General features: G+C 38.7%; 1 protein-coding gene and 1 non-coding gene across 6 annotated transcripts in view; both read right to left on the reverse strand.

Moving 5' to 3' along the window:
• Window positions 1-19,248, reverse strand: part of RABGAP1L (RAB GTPase activating protein 1 like) — a 198,861-nt gene that overhangs the window by 116,161 nt on the left and 63,452 nt on the right. The window lies entirely within an intron of this gene.
• LOC116515144 lies at window positions 2,343-2,446 on the reverse strand. The gene has a single exon (XR_004256200.1). It is a non-coding gene; the product is annotated as a U6 spliceosomal RNA (small nuclear RNA).

Here is a 19,248-nt window from a genome sequence, read left to right on the forward strand (position 1 = left end):
CCAATTTTTTTCTTATGGACATTGCAGCAGCACAGAACTTTGCCACTGCATACATGGTAACCGGGTTAGTGTCCTGGAGGAGAAAGCCTAGATAAAAATTGTCTGCCCTCCCTGGCAATCTCTCTAATAAGGGGAGAATATGTGCAGACCTACAAGCTCTGTAGAGCTCACAGTGTAATAGTACATGTGAATTATCTTCCACTTCTCCTTTACCACATATACCAACGCATTCGGCTATAGGTGTTCTCTTATACCTGCCCTGGAGGAGTGCTGAAGGAAGAATGTTAAATCTGGCTCTGAACAAAGCTATTCTTTGTTTTGGAGAGAACAAGTCATTTAGATATCTTGCCGATTCCTACACACACCGTTTGATTTTGTCCCTACTGTGGAGAGGCAACCTATTTAGTTCTTCTTGGAACTCCATGTCCCTCATTCTATTGATTACTACTTGTTTTGCTTGCTCAAAGCCTAGGGACATTAAGAATAATGGTGAGAGCCCATATGGTTCACATCAGCTAGCTCCTTGAGAACTCTGGGATGTCATCCATCTGGTCCTGGTGATTTGAACCCGTCTAAAGTAGACAGATATTCTCTTAACAATTTTTGCCTATTTTAATTCCTATTCCTAGTTTGTGTTTTACGGTTCTGTTTTTGGTGAACTGGACTTTTTCTTTTGCGTGAAGGTAGATACAAAAAATGAATTAAGCAGCTCTGCTTTCTCCCTGCTACCCATCACTTCCTTCCCAACGTCTCCCATTAATGGAGTGATTGTTTGCTTAACCTTTTCTTGCATTTTACCTGTTCAAAGAAGCTTTTTTTTCCAATTATTTTTAAATTTTGTTGCAAGTGTTAGTTCATTCTGAGCCTTAGTTTCCTGTTATGTTATGTCCATTATGTTATATCAATTATTAAGTTTATAACAAATTTGGCTAGATCTACTCATTAATAACACAATTTGGAGGAACATTTTCCATTTTTTGTACATCCCAAAAAGGATTTAAAAGGTTGAATAGATGATTGAGTTTGGAAAGTTGATTTTGGATTAAAGATCCAGATGGATTTGAAATAAGATTTTGAAATTAATTGTAAGAAATATTCTGGTAGGGAAAGCTGTTGTTTTGAACACCTTTTAAAAAGCATGATAATATGGAACTTGAAGGTTGGATACTAGAGGATACCAGAAGGAACTAATTATTATAATTAAAGGAGAAAAACACTTAAAATTCTTAATACAGAACAGAGTAAAATATTTTAACATTGGACATATTGAAGGATATTTTCAAACAATGGACCCAGAAGTTAAGTTTAAGAATGTGTTCCGTTATAGATAATTGTGGATTATCTACAATTGTTGTATCTTAAAATAGAACAAATGATAAAATACGTTATGAAAGAGGAACATGTATTACTGACCAGCACAAAGACTTAAATCCACCTGAAAATGGATTTAAAAATAGAATGATATGGAAAAAGATCCAATACTGGACATAGAAAAGAAATTGACTGATGGCTCAACAACCAAAAGGGATATAGAACCAAGAGAGTGACTGAGTAATTTTCCTATATTGGATTTAGAAAAGCTGGATAAAGCTTTGAAGAATTTTGTGATAAGGGATATGAAAATAAATCAAGTTTGAGGGGACCAGAGATCAAACTGTTAAAGTAAAAGTTTAATTTCATCAAGTTTAAAATAGATATGTTCTCATCTCTGGGTAACTCTTAATATCTCACCACCCTCCAGGCCTTCCGCAAAGCCCTTAAAACCTGGCTGTTCCGACAGGCCTGGGGCTAATGAGCTTTTGTCCCCCCTCGAATGGTATGGTTGTTGTGTGTTTTAAATTGTGGTATTGTTTTGTTCCTGTTCTTTTTTTCCTTATTTGTACCCCCCCCCCCCTTTGACTTGGGTTGTGAGCCGCCCTGAGTCCCCTTCGGGGAAAAGGGCGGCATAGAAATATAATAAATTCAATTCAATTCAATTCAATGGACTTTTACGATCAGGAATTAAATGGGGAGTTTTTAAGGATTTGTTTATAGATAAGAGATAAGATATGGGAAGAAGAGATCACTATTGTATTTTAAGAAAAGGTGATAAGTTACTAAAATTGTTCATTGTGAAGAAGAGAAAACTAATTTGTTTATATTTATATGTTCTTCTTATTTATTATATTATTATTTTCTCTTTTTTCTTTTTAATCTTTTCTTTTTAATTTTTATTAATTTTCTTTCATAAGTGTAATTTTTAATAAAATTACAATTTTAAAAACAGAAAAGGATTAAGGGGTAAAAGAGTAGTATTATGACACATCTGAGCCTTTAAGGCCGTTCAAAGCCATTCCCAATAAATAAATAAAGGACACTTCTGAAATTTGAATGCCTTCCTTGCAAAGACGCTATGCTAATCTTCCCTGTATCATTTCAATTTTAGTATATACTCTGCCATGCAAGCGGAAACTGTTCCTGAGAATCTTTTTTAATACTGACAATGCACAATTCTGCATGACAGCTCACGGCATCCATCAACCAAAGGTTATTCTATTTTATGCTTCAGTGAAGTACATAATACAATCGCTAATCATAGCAGAACAGTTCTTGTGACATAGCATGAATCAATGTGTGGGAGGCTGTCTCTTTAATTTAAAGGTACAAATACAAAAAAATGGATTGGCAGGTTTTCTGTTATGCTGATTTCTCACAGGTCTTTTATTCTCCCCAGTTTTCCCCATCTCCATCTCTATCATCCTCTCCCATAGCCTACTGCTACTTTTTAACTACATCTTTCCAGTATTCTCTATATGCTTGATGCCGCTGTCTGCTTTCCCCTTCCCTCGGTATTCTGACCCACCTACTGTTTTCCACCTCCTCTCCTCTACCGTTATTACATGTCAACCAAACCCCTTGCTCCACATATAGTCCCTTTTTTGCCTCAATTTCTTCTGCTGAAAGGTCTTAATTATCCCCCCCCCCCCTTTTCAGGATAAAGAATTACTTTTTTTCCTGGTTTAGAACCTCTGCCTTTACACGGAGCTGGATGTATTAGACCTGTCTAAACAGTACGATTTAGATTTTGTCAGTTTCTTTGGCAACTACTTAGACAGACTTTCTCCATCCATCCTTTGAAGTGGGTAATAGCTTTTGTTTATCTTTTCGTTCCATTGGGAGAGCTTAAGGAAATCTCCCAAATTGTTTTGATCCAGTCTAGAAGACATTGCTGAGAATTAGCAGAAAGATCAGTGCAAGAGCCGAGGTGGCGCAGTGGTTAAATGCAGCACTGCAGGCTACTGCTAGATCAGCAGTTCAGCGGTTCAAATCTCACCGGCTCAGGGTTGACTCAGCCTTCCATCCTTCCGAGGTGGGTAAAATGAGGACCCAGATTGTTGGGGGCAATATGCTGACTCTCTGTAAACCGCTTAGAGAGGGCTGAAAGCCCTATGAAGCGGTATATAAGTCTACTGCTATTGCTATTGCTATAGTTGTTATTGTAAAGGGGTGTGTGTGTGGAGAGAGAGAGAGAGAGAGAGAGAGGCAGACAGACAGACAGACAGACAGACAGACAGACAGACAGAATAGAATAGAATAGAATAGAATAGAATAGAATAGAATTTTATTATTTGTATGCCACCCTTCTCCAGGAGGACTCAGGGCAGCGAACAATTCAAGGGGGAAAAAGGGGAACATAAAAAACAAAATACAAATAATAAAAGTAAACAACAGTCGCACAACCATACATGTCGAGAGGGGAGGGAACTCATCACCCCCAGGCCTGCCGGCAAAGCCAGGTTTTGACGGCTTTTCGGAAGGCCTGGAGAGAGGTGAGGGTCCGAATCCCTGCGGGGAGTTCATTCCAGAGGGCCGGAGCTGCCACAGAGAAGGCCCTCCCCCGGGTAATAACCAGGTGGCATTGGCTGGTAGATGGCACCCGGAGGAGGCCAACCCTGTGAGATCTAATGGGTCTGTGGGAGGTAATTGGCAGCAGGCGGTCTCTCAAGTAGACAGACAGACAGACAGACAGACAGACAGACAGAGTCAATATTCCAGGAGGTGCTCATGCAAAACGTTAATCCAGTCTAAACAAGTCTTCTGCAACTTCCAGGTTCTTGGCCCAGGAAAATGTTGACCTCTTGAGGTCCAGCTCCCCTTTGATTGGGTGTATGTTGTGCTTCTTCTTAACTTTGTTGTGTCTTATTGTTTTTTTTTTAATATTTTTCATTTCTGTAAGCCACCCGGAGTCCTTCGGGATTGGGCGGCCCAGAAATTCAATAAATGAATGATTGAAATAAATGAAATGTGCAATCTCTTATTTTAGAACTCTTTCAATGACTTGATCTGTAAGGAAGTCATGGATATCTGTTAGTGTGACTGCTAATAAAAGATTTGCAGCAGTATAAACATAGGATTACAGTCCCATGATCACAGTGCATTGCAATAATTTTCCGTTGTACAGAACTTCATTACTTTCTTCTTTTCCTTTTAACTTGCTTTTATTTATAATTTGAATTTATAAAGCAACCTATCTTAAATTCAAGATGCTGAGAAGTTTATAGCAGTTAGAAACACCATTGTCTGGTCTTTGCAATTGCCACTCATTACAGATTAATACCTATTTGAAGTGTTCAGTTCAGCAATTCTAGCTCATACACCTCTTCATAAAATAATATTTGGCTTCTTTGCTATTATTTCTATACATCTTGAAGTGAGATCTTTGTGTCTATATAGCAGTAAATCATTTAATTTACATGCACAAAATTCCTTGTATGCACAATATCTGAAAAGACCGGGAAAACCCTCTGGGTAATAGGAGTTCAAGGCATGAGAAGAGGAATGTCTTATGTCTTTCTGTCCTTTCATATACTCCTGAAAACTAGCTATAGCGTGATGATTGCTCTAAGTGTCAATTAGAAGCAAGAAAAGGCCAAAGCATTCACATTCATGTGGTACAATCAGGGATCAGTGCAACATTTGATTCCTTGCACTTGGTGCAACAATACACTTTTTAAGACATGCCTAATAATCCACTATAGGAACTATAAAGTTATATAGCACAATGTAAATCACTATTATTCATGATTTATCTTTCTCCTACACTGTGACCTGCTATTTTTAAATAACCCCTTTCTGCAAAAATACTATAATTATCCTTTTTCAAAATAGATTATGCTCAACCCTATTTATATAACTCTCCATATTTTAAAACAATCAATCAATGTTAAGGTCTACAGTAGAAGTTCGAGTAGTCAGGATCATCATCTTTGAAAGTCAGTAAAATGTTTTACCATATACACAACCACATACTAGAGCAATAGTAGGGCTCCATCTGTTCTTAACTACAATTGCATCCAAAGGATTGCATGCAGAAGTGGGTTCCTACCAATTCGCACCTATTCGGTAGAACCGGTTTGTCAAATCTACCGAACCGGTTAGAAGAGGTTCCCACAAGTGGACCCGGAAAGCAGGCCACACCTACAGAAGAGGTTCCAAATTTTTTTGAAACCCATCACTGGTCCTTGGAAATGATTATTCTACACTATCATGCTCCTATTTATAAAACTCAGTGCCTCTGTGAAAGGTAAGGATGACTACTGCGTTTGTGGTGCAATCAGAACATTGCATGTGTTGAAGTTGTTTTAACGCAAACCAAAGATGCCTTTTAAAAAACAAGTTTACATCATATTCTTATGCATTCCAGTGCTGTGTGTGAGGTAATTTAAGGTGGTTCTGACAAGTGTCGTCGGCATCTTCATATCCGTCACATGGGCGGCAAGCCACTCCCATCCGGTCACATGGGCGGCAAGCCACTCCCACAAAGGAGGCCACACCCACAGAGTAGGTTCGAACAATTTTTGAAACCCACCGCTGATTTCATGGAATAAAGCAGGAGGTAGGGGGAAAATTTTAGACACTGAAGCTATAAGAGGGATCAGTTTTTCTATAGTAAAAGTCAGCTTTTCTACATTAGGAAACTCCTCTCAAGCACTTATATCACCAGATCCAGAACAGTTAAACATATTGACAACATTATTGTGCAGTTGCTTATTTAGGTGGTTGCTCTGTTTTGCTTCTGCTAAACAGTCTTGTTATCTGCTTGCTTATTCCCCTACAAACAGGGCCGGATTTAGATGAAAAGAAGCCCTAGGCTATTCCACTTATGAGGCCCTTTCACCTCCCATTTTTAAGTTTGTAAATTACATGAGAGACAATAAAATACATCATTACTGTGCTATATCTCAATATATATAGCTGGCTTCCCGATGGAGGGCGGCTCTGCTCTGCGGCAAAGGCAGCGAGGCCAGCCGCCTCCCCTGCTGCGCTCAGCTGCCCGGCTCGGCCCCCTCACCCTCACCTGCCTGGTCACTGGTGGGCTCCGCATTGATGGGGCGGCTACTGGGAGTGGCCACGCCTCTCGCCCGACCGCCGGTGCTGGGAACATGGGCGGGCTCCCCAACTGCCGCGCCGCTGGAACGATCTTAACCAATACATTTTTATGTTTGTTTATTAGTCATATGCGTAGAATTTCTCCTTATTTTCGGTTCAGTGTTTTAGTGTTCACTGTTTTTAGAATAGTATAATTTTAATTTTGCTAACAATTTGAATGTAGGCCCCTCTTGATCTTGAGGCCCTAGGCTGAAGCCAAGTTAGCCTATAGGAAAATCCGGCCCTGCCTACAAACATTCAAACCCTCTCCATATTAAGGGGTATAAAAATGCCACTGGAACTGCCATCACACCATTCCTTTTCTCCCTTCCTGTTTACATACTGACCGAATAGACCAGTTGTCTCCAACCTTGGCAACTTTAAGATCTGTGGACTTCAACTCCCAGAGTTCCTCAGCCAGCTTTGCTTTGCTGGCTGAGGAACTCTGGGAGTTGAAGTCCACAGGTCTTAAAGTTGCCAAGGCTGGAGACCACTGAAATAGACTATATGTTATGAAAAAATAAACTCTATTATTTCTCAATATCCTCCTTTCCTCTGCTAGGATCACTTTTGTCTCAATTCCACTTTGGTTGCAGCCTCCAACAAATTGTCACTATTGTATTACTTGGGGCTAAGGGGACTATGGTATTATGTTCTCAGGACAAAGAAAGGGGCAGAACTGCCACCTCAGTTGCCTTTCACCTTTGCTTCGGTGCCAGTCTGCCATGAGCTATGGGGCGGGGGGGGGGAGCCAAACAGGAGTGGGGAGGGAGGATCCCAGTTCACTGTTTCTGCTGGAACCTTAAATTCAAGGACAACCGCCTGCGAAGGAATGTAGCCACCTATCAAGGATGACTGTTCCAACAACATCTAGTTTGAATATGATTGGACAATTAGGGGCTAATGGGAGGGGAGAGGAACGTGGGAAGGGGGAATTATGCTTGGGAATTTGGTGCATAAACCTCAGATCTGGTTTTGCCTTATTATACTACACTTGGCCTTTACTAAAGACTAACTTTCTCCTAAAATGAAGTCATAGGTCGTTTTGGTTTAGGGTTCAAGTTGAGTCAGGTGTGACAGAACGACTACGTAGAAAGGGCTGGAAGCTCACAAACACACCAGGAAAGAGTTTTATATGAATATGAAACTATCATGTGCATACATTATCAGTGTGTGACACGGCATATGAATGAGCATATTGCTGATAATGAACAGACAAAGTGCTACCAACCAAACATATTGCAAATCACTGCAGGTCTCCATTTCATTATAATTGTTTACTTATTATATAATGTGCACCATAAGAAAAATGCAGGGATTGTTCATCGAATAAGAGGCACAAGCTCTCCACTTTGCCTTACCTGCAGCACGGAGGGTCACTTGGGGGGGAGCACCTGAAAGTCCTGCTCAATCCTCCTGCTGCAGTTAAGATGTGGTAAGAAACTTACGCAAGCTTCAAGGCTCAGGTTTAATAACATGTAAATACTATTACTATGGCTTTGTCACAGTCAGTCAAATGTTCAGACTGAATTTGGCATTTTTACCCACCTATGTTTGATGGTATTAAGACCGCCTCCTGCCGATTACCTCTCTCAGACCAATTAGATCGCACAGGTTAGGTCTCCTCCAGATTCCATCTGCCAGCCAATGTCGGCTGGCGACTTCCCGGGGGAGAGCCTTCTCTGTTGCAGCTCCGGCCCTCTGGAACGAGCTCCCTGTTGAGATCCGGACCCTTACTACCCTCCCGGCCTTCTGCAAAGCCACCAAGTCCTGGCTGTTCCAGCAGGCTGGGGGGGGGGGGGGTGAGAAGCATTTACCTCCACGGAAATTGTGAATGTTGATTTTGTTTTTAATATGTTGTCTTTGTCTCGTTTTCCCCTCTTTCCCTTGTCTTTTGTGAGCCGCCCGGAGTCCTCCGGGAGTGGGCGGCATACAAGATAAATAAATAAATAAACAAACAAACAAACAAACAAATAAATAGTCACAGGATGTAAGCTGCTCTAAGTAAAACTGTCTTTTGCACATGACTAATGGTAACTGTGTCAATACCAATGGGGTTCAAGTGGTGCTCTATTTGTTTTGGGATTGCATCTACTATTAGGATTATCACTGTCAGTCAATGCAACAACCAAACTACTGTTTTTCTTCCGGGGTCGCTGGGTCTTCTGCTTTGCTTAGGCTGTTTTGAAGGACTTTAATTGGCTTGGCTGCTACTCTGATTCCATGTGGCTATAGTAGTGTGATATTTGTGATGTATGCCAGTACAATTCTTTTTTAGGATTTGTGTTGATTGTGCTGCATTGGGTTAAATGGTCAGGGAGAAAAAGACCCCAGCATCTCTCTACCCGCAATCATACCCAGATCTGCATAGATTAATTCCAAGATTAACATCAGACCAACAATCAAGTAAACAATACCCCAATCAGGAAACTGCCAAAGAAGCCAACAGTAAACAGCCCAATCAACCCACAGAGGTGGGTTCCTACCGGTTCAATAGAACCGGTTCGTCAAATCTACCAAACCAGTTAGAAGAGGTTCCACCAGTGGACCCGGAAAGCAGGCAACACCTACAGAAGAGGTTCCAAAATTTTTTGAAACCCACCACTGCACCCTCATCAACACTGACAGGGTAAGGCAGTAGAATATAAACTTGACAGCAAACCACATTCCTTACTAGCACTGATGATGTCACCTAGTTTGAGTAATGAAACGTCTGCACGAAAGCAAGAAAGCTCAGAAATCACTAAAGACTCCTCATTTCAACCCTGAGCTACAAATATTCTCCCTTATTGACTTGGTCTAATGCAGCTAGAATTAGCCCTTTAGGTCTCTTTTTTTTTTCAATTTTACAGTTCTTCACCATTGCCAGGTCTTGTTATTATCTGCTTTGTCTGCTTTTTTTTTTTTAAACGTACTGGCCATGTAATACTTTGTCTTCCCATGTTTCTTTTGCATTCATCTTTTTTGTAGTGTAGTTCAGTGTTTTTCAACCTTTTTTGTGCAAAGGCACACTTTTTTCATGAAAAAAATCACGAGGCACACCACCATTAGAAAATGTTTAAAAAATTTAACTCTGTGCCTATATTGACTATATATAAAGTGTTTTTCCCACGGCACACCTTACACTATGTCACGGCACACTAGTGTGCCACGGCACAGTGGTTGAAAAACACTGGTGTAGTTTGAGCTCTGCAGTATTCAGTAAGTCTTTCTGGTGTACCAGCTTCATTGCTTCTTCTTCACTGTCCTTCAAATATCATTCAAATGCCCTTTTTTCTTCTTCGCTATTAATATTGTGGTTTGCTGCATTATAACCCAGATGTTCAGACTGAATCTGGCATTTTTATCTACCTATCGAGTACTTCCCAAGAACCTGGGATAGGCAGATCTGGATGCTTGTTGGCATTATTGTTGCTGTTGTTGTTATTATTATTGTTGTTATGCGGTTAATCTTTGGTGAGATTCACAGCCTTTGGGCTGGTTGGTAGCTCAACAGCTCGAGTCCTAACCAAGGACCTAGGAACTATTAAGGTAACATCGGAGGATATAAGCTGTTCCAAGTAGGGTGCTTTTTTGTAGAATCAGAATGTTCAAGTCCGACAAATTTAGAATTTCCAAATAGCGAGGTAGCCCTTTAGGTATTGCTCCAAGGGCTCCAATTACAATTGGGACAACACATGATTTCTTTTTCCACAGTCGCTCAACCTCAATTTGCAAGTCTCAGTATTTTGTGATTTTTTTCTTGCTGTTTATTTATTATTATTATTATTATTATCATTATCATTATTATTATTATTATACAATTGTATCACAGCGGCCAGTTGTTTCGCCGGATTTGGCATTGGTTACTAGTCGGGCCCCACCCAGGGGTTATTATTATTATTATTATTATTATTATTAATAATTATTATTATTATTATTATTATTATGTTAATCTTTGGTGAGATTCACAGCCTTTGGGGCTGGTTGGTCGCTCAACGGCTTGAGTCCTAACCAAGGACCTAGGAATTGTGTTCTGATCCCCTGCCACGGCCTGTGAGTAATGCAGACACAAGCTTGGCTATTTGCCACTCTTTAATCACAGGAATTACAACTCCGTTGGCTGAAAGCCCAAACAACACTCTCATGCAAGAAGGGTTGCCAGCAATCCAAACCAAACAGAATGGAAATACCAAAAAAAAAACAAAAAAAAACCAGACAAGTTCCTCAAGACTGTTATGAACGGTTGTGTCCTGCAAAAGGACCCCTCCCAATTTCTCACTTATATACTCTCTTGGGAGGGGCCAAGCCACAATCACCTGGGCTTGATTATGAGTCTGCCTCCGCAGCTGCTGCTGCTTCCGTTTCTCCGCCCTCCTTTGTCTGGCGTCAGGAACAAATTGCCTTGAGTCCTCCCCACTGCTCCATGCCTCAAGTGCCTCTTGGTGGCCAACTAGCCTCTCTGGTCCCTACTCTGAGTCTGAACCCTGCCCAGGGTCCTCCACATCTTCCATAGCAGACTCGCAGGGTTCCTCGCTATCTGAGTCCATCAGCAGCTCAAACGGATCCTGCTGGGCCACAACAGAACTGTTAAGGTAACGTCGGAGGATATAAGTTGTTCCAAGTAGGGTGGTTTTTTGTAAAGTCAGAATGTTCAAGTCAAGTAAATTTAGAATTTCCAAATAGTGAGGTAGCCCTTTAGGTATTGGACCAAGGGCTCCAATTGCAATTGGGACAACACATTATTCCTTTTCCACAGTCACTCAACCTCAATTTGCAAGTCCCGGTATTTTGTGATTTTTTTTCTTGCTGTTTATCTTCAATTTGTGCATCACTAGGTATTGCAATGTCAATGAACCACACTTTTTCTTTTCAATTATTGTTATGTCAGGTGTGTTATGTCAGGTGTGTTATAGGCCAAGTACCTGTCAGTCTGGATTCTGAAGTCCCACAAGATCTTGCCTTTCTCATTCTCTAAAACCTTCTGAACCTGATGTTCCCAGTGGTTTTTGCTGTACTCAAATCCAAACTTTTGGCACAATTTCCAGTGAATAATCTTAGCAACACGGTTATGGCGTTGTAGGTAGTCAGTTTGTGAAATTTTGCTGCACCCATTGATCAAGTGGTTGACTGTCTCATCTTTCTCATTACAGAGGCGACATTTGCTGTTGGTGGTAACATGTTGAATTTTTGCCTTCATGCAGTTTGTGGCTAAGGCTTGTCCTTGAGCTGCCAAAATAAAGCCTTCTGTTTCTTTTTTCAGTATTCCTGATCTATTATTACTATTACTATTATTATGTGGTTAATCTTTGGTGAGATTCACAGCCTTTGAGGCTGGTTGGTAGCTCAACAGCTCGAGTCCTAACCAAGGACCTAGGAACTGTTAAGGTAACGTCAGAGGATATATGCTGTTCCAAGTAGGGTGGGTTTTTGTAGAATCAGAATGTTCAAGTCTGATAAATTTAAAATTTAAAATAGCGAGGTAGACCTTTAGGTATTGCTCCAAGGGCTCCAATTACAATATACATTCATTTTTGAAATCCACGTTTTGCTGGCTCAGACTGATAGTAAGCTTTCATAATAGAGATGTTTTCTTCCCTACTCCAGATTTTTTGCTTTTTCTTCAAGTAGTTTGTCAGCTCCATGCCCTGGTTGCCTAGCAGAGGGAGCTGAGCCCTGTAGCTCATTTTGAATCACTTCTTCTACCATTTCTTGCTACCTATAATCGGTTGCTATCTTGAGATAATCTAAGAGACTTAATTAATCCCAAACTGCACAAATGTAACCACTACTCAATTGCTTTAATTAAACTAATCTCCTAATTACTCATCCTTTCTCCTCCTCTTGGAGCTAAAATTTATTTTGCTCTAATGAGATTATAGCCAAGAAAAGCAATGCATGATAAAGTACATGGGAGAATAATCTATTTTTAGAAAACCTGCATTTCAAAATGAGATAAATCAAAAGTTTTCATGAATTGATATGGTGGTGATAATCACATTTTCGTCCGTGCGTGTGTGCGTGTGTGTCTGTGTGTGTGTAAACCATTATTCAAATGAAAATCTTTTCGTAGTATAGTAATATTCTGTATTGTTCACATGCCCTTTTTTTCTCCTTCAATATTCCTTAATTTCCCAGTCTCTTGGGAAGTGCTGGTCCTATCTTCAGCTAGTATAAAATTCTTCTGAACCTAGAATCTGTATGAAGGTACATTTTTCCTATTTTCTATACAAATATGTAGTTACACATCTAAGTGCAAGTAGAAATATAAATATTTCAGCACACAAAATGTCTTCATCAGCTTTCCTAACCTGATGCTCTCCAACTCTCATAATTGCTTAGCCAATATTATTTATCTGGTACTGAGAAAGTATCTAATTGGGAGAAGTTAATGAACTACAAAGAAATGTCTCTTCAGAAATAGTGCATTCTAAATGATCAGTAGGATATCACAGAAGGATACCCAAACATATTCAAACATAGCACTAGCAATCTGGGTTGAATAAATAGTTGAAAATAAAATTCATTTAAATTAGATTTAAAATGAATACAAACATTATATGGAACAATATCTTCTACCTATAAAGAGATGTGATTTAAGAAAAACAGGAGCCATCCTGTTTAATTCAGGTGCTATAATTTATATAGGATTGTTGCCTAAAAGTTATTCTCTTTATCCCAATTCTTCCACTCATTTTGCTCTTGTGAACAGAAAATTATCATTTGTTATACACATTTGCATGATATCATTGACATTTCCAGATTACATGAACTAATTTTTTGCTACAGTATCTTACCCTTATTTTTAACCAAATTTCTCTTAAAATACTTCACATGTTTGCATATTGAAAATGTCTCAAGATTAAGGAACCTTGTTATCTCATTAGCAACTCATGTAACTAAAAATTAGTAATATAATCTTCAATGCAGCTTAGGTAAGCCCTTCTTTAGTCCATTTCTTAATATCACCTGCTTAACAGGACAAGAAATGCCAGGAGAAGAAAATTAAGTATGATGTCGCAAGATAGGAATTACAGAGGGGAAAAATGAGAACAGCTATCACTAGTGAGATGCAAGCAAGAACCAAAAAACCAAAACAGAAAACCATCTTCTGTGGAGGAAATTTATTTATCCCAAATACACCAACATAAGCTTAGTCATATACATCTTTATAAAGGCTGCTCGGGACATTTTTCCTAGTGCCTGCCTTAAGCCTTGTCCTCTCTGCCTTCAAAACTTGTCTTTCCATGGCAAATAACTCTTTGCTGTAAAGCCAGAGGAATAGCTGAAACAAGTATCAGAATGCAATAAGGCAAAATGCTGGTGACCCAAACTCTCTTGACTGCTACGAGACAACCTGTGTTACATCATTTGCATCATACTTGGCATGTAGCACCTCGTCTAAAAAAAACCATGGAGGAAGTGTTCAAAGCAACCGTCATGCTTTTTTTGAATGCATATTCTTTTTGAAAAGGGAATAAGGTAAAAGTACATATTCAACAAAGCATGATATATTTTTCTATATTTTTTTTTCATTCATACGTGGTCTTTCTGTAAAAAAAAAAATCAACTAGATGGAAAGTATTCCATGAAGTCGCTATTCTAACATTCTCCTAACAGGAAAAACAACAACACCCAACACTTGTCTGCTATCTGATTTGTTAGACAAATGCCTATAGAGACCTGTTCTGTCCCCCCTTCTCCGCTCGTTAACAGACGACAGGCAAACAAACCTAAAAGGAACTCTCTTCATCAGTTCTCGGCTCAGACTGGCTGCGAGCCCAAAAATAAACAGAAATCAAGTCTCTGACCAGATAACAGAATACAAAACAAAAACTCTTCCAAAGCAATGCACCCTTGAATCAGGGTTACAGAAAGCAAATCACTTCTCCAAGTGCTCTCAAATATACCACGACCGATGATCAATCAATGTTAACCGAACGAAGGAACGTTGACTCCTGCAACCAGGGCGTGGCACCATTCGTCCTTTTATCACCAGAAGACCCACTAACGAGCCCCAGCTGCAGTGTTAATCTTGCATCCTGAAAAGACTCACAGAAGACTGCTGCTGAGTCACACCCAGAGACTCATGGTCAAAAAGAAGGATCTGACTCATAGTGGGTGAATGAAATGTTTTAGGTTACTGATCTCCCTGAAGCTCCTCCTCCACGTGATGTAGAGCATTCCCCTAAAAAGTTTTATTGCTTTTTCTAATAAAACATCACATTCCAGGATCACTGTGAGCTGGTTTTGGCAAGTAACCTGGCTCTAAGATGGAATCTCTACTTTTTTTGGGGGGGGGGGGGGGAGTTCTTCAGTTCTCCACAAGTGACGCCTGCATATCCCAGATTATTCCAACCTCCAGTTTTAAATCTGTCTTGTCTTTCAATCCTATTCTTCTTATATCTGCTTTACAAATAAAAATATGGAGATATATACATCCTTGTCTATGCCTTTCCCTTTTGTGAACCTTGTTATAAAGTCCTGCCTATAAACAGGTCGCCTATATTTTTAGCAAATTCATGTAATGATGTTTGAAATTCATAGTATTTGCAAATAATAGTATATCAATTATTCAGCGGGCTAGAATATGCTTGATCATTTCCACTTGTTTAGGATTACTTTAAAAACTTATTTATGGCAAATTGCTATGCCGATTAAGGGTCCTCAGGTTACTAACCAATTCTTTCAATCCTTCAGATAGAATAATAAATCTAGCTTTACTAACTTCCTTCAATTAGTAACTTCCTTCAATTAGTTTGCCTACTATCCTCATTTAAAAAAAATGTTTCAAGGGATTTCTAACCCTTCCCCTCACATTTTCTAGCTGAAGATTTAACAGTGTAAACTAATTTTCACTGTTTGAAAAGAAGCACCATCCCCCAAAACATCAGAACAAATCAAAGGTTCAGTTTGGGGTTTCCTTTTGCCCTGAAATGGACATGTGATACTTTTAATTCATGGTAGTTATTTTAAGATGACATCTGTTTAGATTTTTGCAAGAAGTCCTAAGCTTCAGTATGTTATCTGATCTTTTTCCTATCATTCAAGATTTCTTTCTTTTCCTCTTGCAATCCAAGATATACTGCCTAAGAATCAAAAATATTGGGGGGCAGGGACAGACCTCTGAATTTAATTTCCACAGCAAGCATAGAAAACTTATTTTTTAATCAACGTTTAAAAAAATGAACTTCAGCTGTTAAGTATCAGTACACATATGTCCAATGTGTTATTTCTCTCTAAATAACTGCCAAACCTTAATTATGTTAACAAATTTAGAGATATTCTTCAAAAGCTACCTTCTTCAAAAGTTTCTCCTGAAAATTTCAGTCATATATTTTATCTCTTCTTTTCCCCTCAAAATATGCCTTGCCTAGTGAATAAGACTGCAATCATGTACTTATTTAACTGGAAGTACAATGAAATGTCTAAAAGATGTCCATAAGTTTACCCTTTTAACCCCTTCACAAGATACATCATTTTTCAAGGAGGAACAAGTTGCTTGTTGATAAAAATTTAAGCCTCAATATTTTAGATCATTTCTATAATTAATAAAACTTCCTTCTTGCATTCCTACTTTCCTGTGACTATAATTGGTGGGCAAGGATAATTGACGCGCAAAATATAGCCTCTCATTATCAAGACAACCCCTGCCTTCTCGAGGTGCCCACCGTTTTCCAACAGAAGGGGCTCTGTCGACTCTTGGGCCCGGCGAGCTCAAGTAGTACTCAGCCTAGAATCATGGATCCCGTTGATTCGGGATGCATGCGACTCTACAGCGAAGGGATTGGCGATGCCGAACCGACGCTAAAGACTTAAGTCAGTAAGTCAGTGTGACTATAATTCAAGCCACGGGATAACCAAAATAGTGGTAATATTTGCCCACAATATTTTAAATAAAAATTGCAAAAATTAATATATTGGGAATGCTAGGCAGATATTTCTTTTTTTATAGCAGCAAAAGCATTTTTTATCCTATCCTAGTTTTCGACCCAAAGAGTTCCTAGGCTACTTTGCAAAGATCAGAAAGAAGGTAATTCCTGCCCACAGGCTTACAAATTAGTAATTGTGAAGAAAAAGAAAGGAGGGGGAAAAAAACAGCTAAAAGTTCAGCAGGTAGTAATTTAGTAGATAATGGAATTGAAGCACAATAAAGATCTGCTGATTTCTTTCTCTTTGGTAGCCTCAAGTGGTAGTTGGAAGAAATGCTCTATCAATACACAATGGAGGTTGTTATCTACTATTTCCTCTCTCATTCTGAAGGCATCAATAATAGAAACTGGCAGCTAGAAACTTTATTACAGCTTCTTCTATAGATTTTTTAGGATTTTTGCTAGCAATCTGTGTTTATCTGCCTGAACAGAACAGAACTGATATGACAAAGGTGCTAGCTTATAGAAAAGGTGATATTTAACACTAATTCTATAGAACACATCACATTTTAATCTATTTTACTAATATACATTATTTAAATGAAGGTTATCTACAAGCTACAGTTATTGTGTTCTTGAATAGAGCAGCACTGTTTTTATAAAATAGCATTAAGAGTTAAGACATTCAATTAGTTACTAATTATCCTGGCATTGTTTAAGAATTTCCATCATTCTCTAGAGTTAATAAACAAATTAGCAAAGCCTGAAGAACATGGTTTCAAGAATTCTTTCTTTTCTACCTGTAGCCATAGAAGACACAACTACTGTATTTTCCTTTGGATAAAGAATAAACCTGTTGGATACATGATGCATCTCTGCTCTCCCCTTATGCTGCAGCTGTGTGAAATAGCAATCAACATAACACCTTCTTTGCAGGACTATATTGGCAGATATTCCTCTGGAATATTTTTCTCTGTAATGCCTGGCTGAATCTATCCCATTTGCAGCCTTCCTCTGCCAGACCAGAGTTGGTTCTGTGCTTTCACTTTTCAAAATGGTTGGTCTGGATGGTCTCTTGTGACGAGCCGATAGACAGAGAAAGGAAGCAGTAGGCTTCCTCCCATATTTGGGCATACCAGGGGATGTGACCCTAAATACATACCTATTTCCCTGACTCAGCTGATAAAGGAGGAGAATCTTGTGGCTTAGTGGTTAACACATCTGCCTAATATGTAATACAGTCCAGGTTCGAATCCCAGGAATGGTATGGCTAGCTGATGAGAGCTAAATAGCTTGAAATAGATCTATACTAGTCTCCCTTTATTTATTTATCAGCACAAATACAACATGTGTGTGTGTGTATATATATATATATGTGTGTGTGTGTGTGTGCGCGCGCGCGTGTGTGTGTGTGCTGATAAATAAATAACTCTAATTACACACACACACACACAGCTGAAGGACATAATCCTGGGCTTTTCTTTCCAACATTCTGTTGGATTTGAAAGAATAAAGGGAGAGAAACAAAATTGAACAGTAAACATATATTAAAGCAATGATGGTACAAACAGCTGAAGATACTTGATCAAGCACCTCTTTCCAATGAATGCCTCAACAAGAGGATCATGTAGAAATGGTGTTAAGGAGAAATCCGTCTTAACTGATTCTTTCCAATCTTTCAACAAACAGCCACTCCACTTTGGTCATGTGACTGGAGAGGGCTTAAGACACTTAGCCATATATCAAGCTGCCGACTTGAATGAACCAGGCGGTGGTTTTTTTGAGGGGTGGGGAGGTTCCTCACTATTTTCAGCTGGAACTCACCCATTTTCAAACCTGATCCTCCTCCTGCTGGGCTTTCTACAGTGTCAAATTTGATGCTGCTTTCTCCTCTTTGGGAAAGTTATGGTACTGATATGCACTTAAGACTGAGTTTTAAAACTCTACACAATTCTTTTCCAACATTTGATTGTATGTGAAGAGACTAAAAAGTTAAGAAAAACACTACTTTTTCATTAAAGTTATAATATTATAACAAATTAACACTTTTAGTAATTTGACTGTAGTATATTCCAGGTTAATCTCACATAAGAGTGTGGATTTCTACTTAATTCTACCTGGAGATTCTAGGCATCACATTTTCATACCTGAACTTGAACATGAAGCCAATACACCAGTGTGAAAACTTAATTAGTCTCCAGACAATTCTCAACTCATAAAAATCAAAAAAATAAGCTAAAGTAAAACGTCACTTGCCATCATTTAGATCTGAGGTTTAAATACAGCAAATATCTTAAGTAATTTCAAACCCATGAATATTATTTCCACTCCATGAATCTCCTTTAGCAATAAGAAAACCATTGTCAAAAAGATATTGAGAGTTTTCTCCTATGGGAACAAATTCTCTCTCCCAATTTCTTTCAGACATATAATTTCACATTCATAGATGCACTTTCATTCTAAATATCCTGTAAAATTATTGAAAATATACCAAAATGCAGAGCTCTATTCAGTACATATTAGACTTCGCTCTAGATTTCTCTGAAATATTGAGTTTTGAAACTTGCATAAATTAAGAAACTGACTTTGTTTTTCTTTTACTATTAGCACAACTGAATACAAATATATATCTACTGCAAAAGTTACAGAAAGGTTTTCACATTATGAAATAATGAATTACAATGCTGACATTAAAAATGTGGGTCACCTGTAAAAAATCAATAACAACTTGAGCTAAGATTTTTTAATATGCTTTACTAATATTTTTGGAACAAACCCTTTGCAAAACTAAGCTATATAAGTGACACTGGTTTTAGTGAAACTAAATGAGATTACGGGTTCTCGGTTGTTCTATAGAAATCAAAAGACATTGCTACATTTTAGTTTAATCCTGTCTAACATTTTTAATGTCCTTACATTAATTACAGAAATCTAGATAAAAATGCACTTTCTCTGAATTTCAGAATTTGCATACTATTACATAGCAAAG

This window comes from Thamnophis elegans, chromosome 11, assembly GCF_009769535.1.
Source record: "Thamnophis elegans isolate rThaEle1 chromosome 11, rThaEle1.pri, whole genome shotgun sequence".
Lineage (NCBI taxonomy): Eukaryota > Metazoa > Chordata > Lepidosauria > Squamata > Colubridae > Thamnophis > Thamnophis elegans.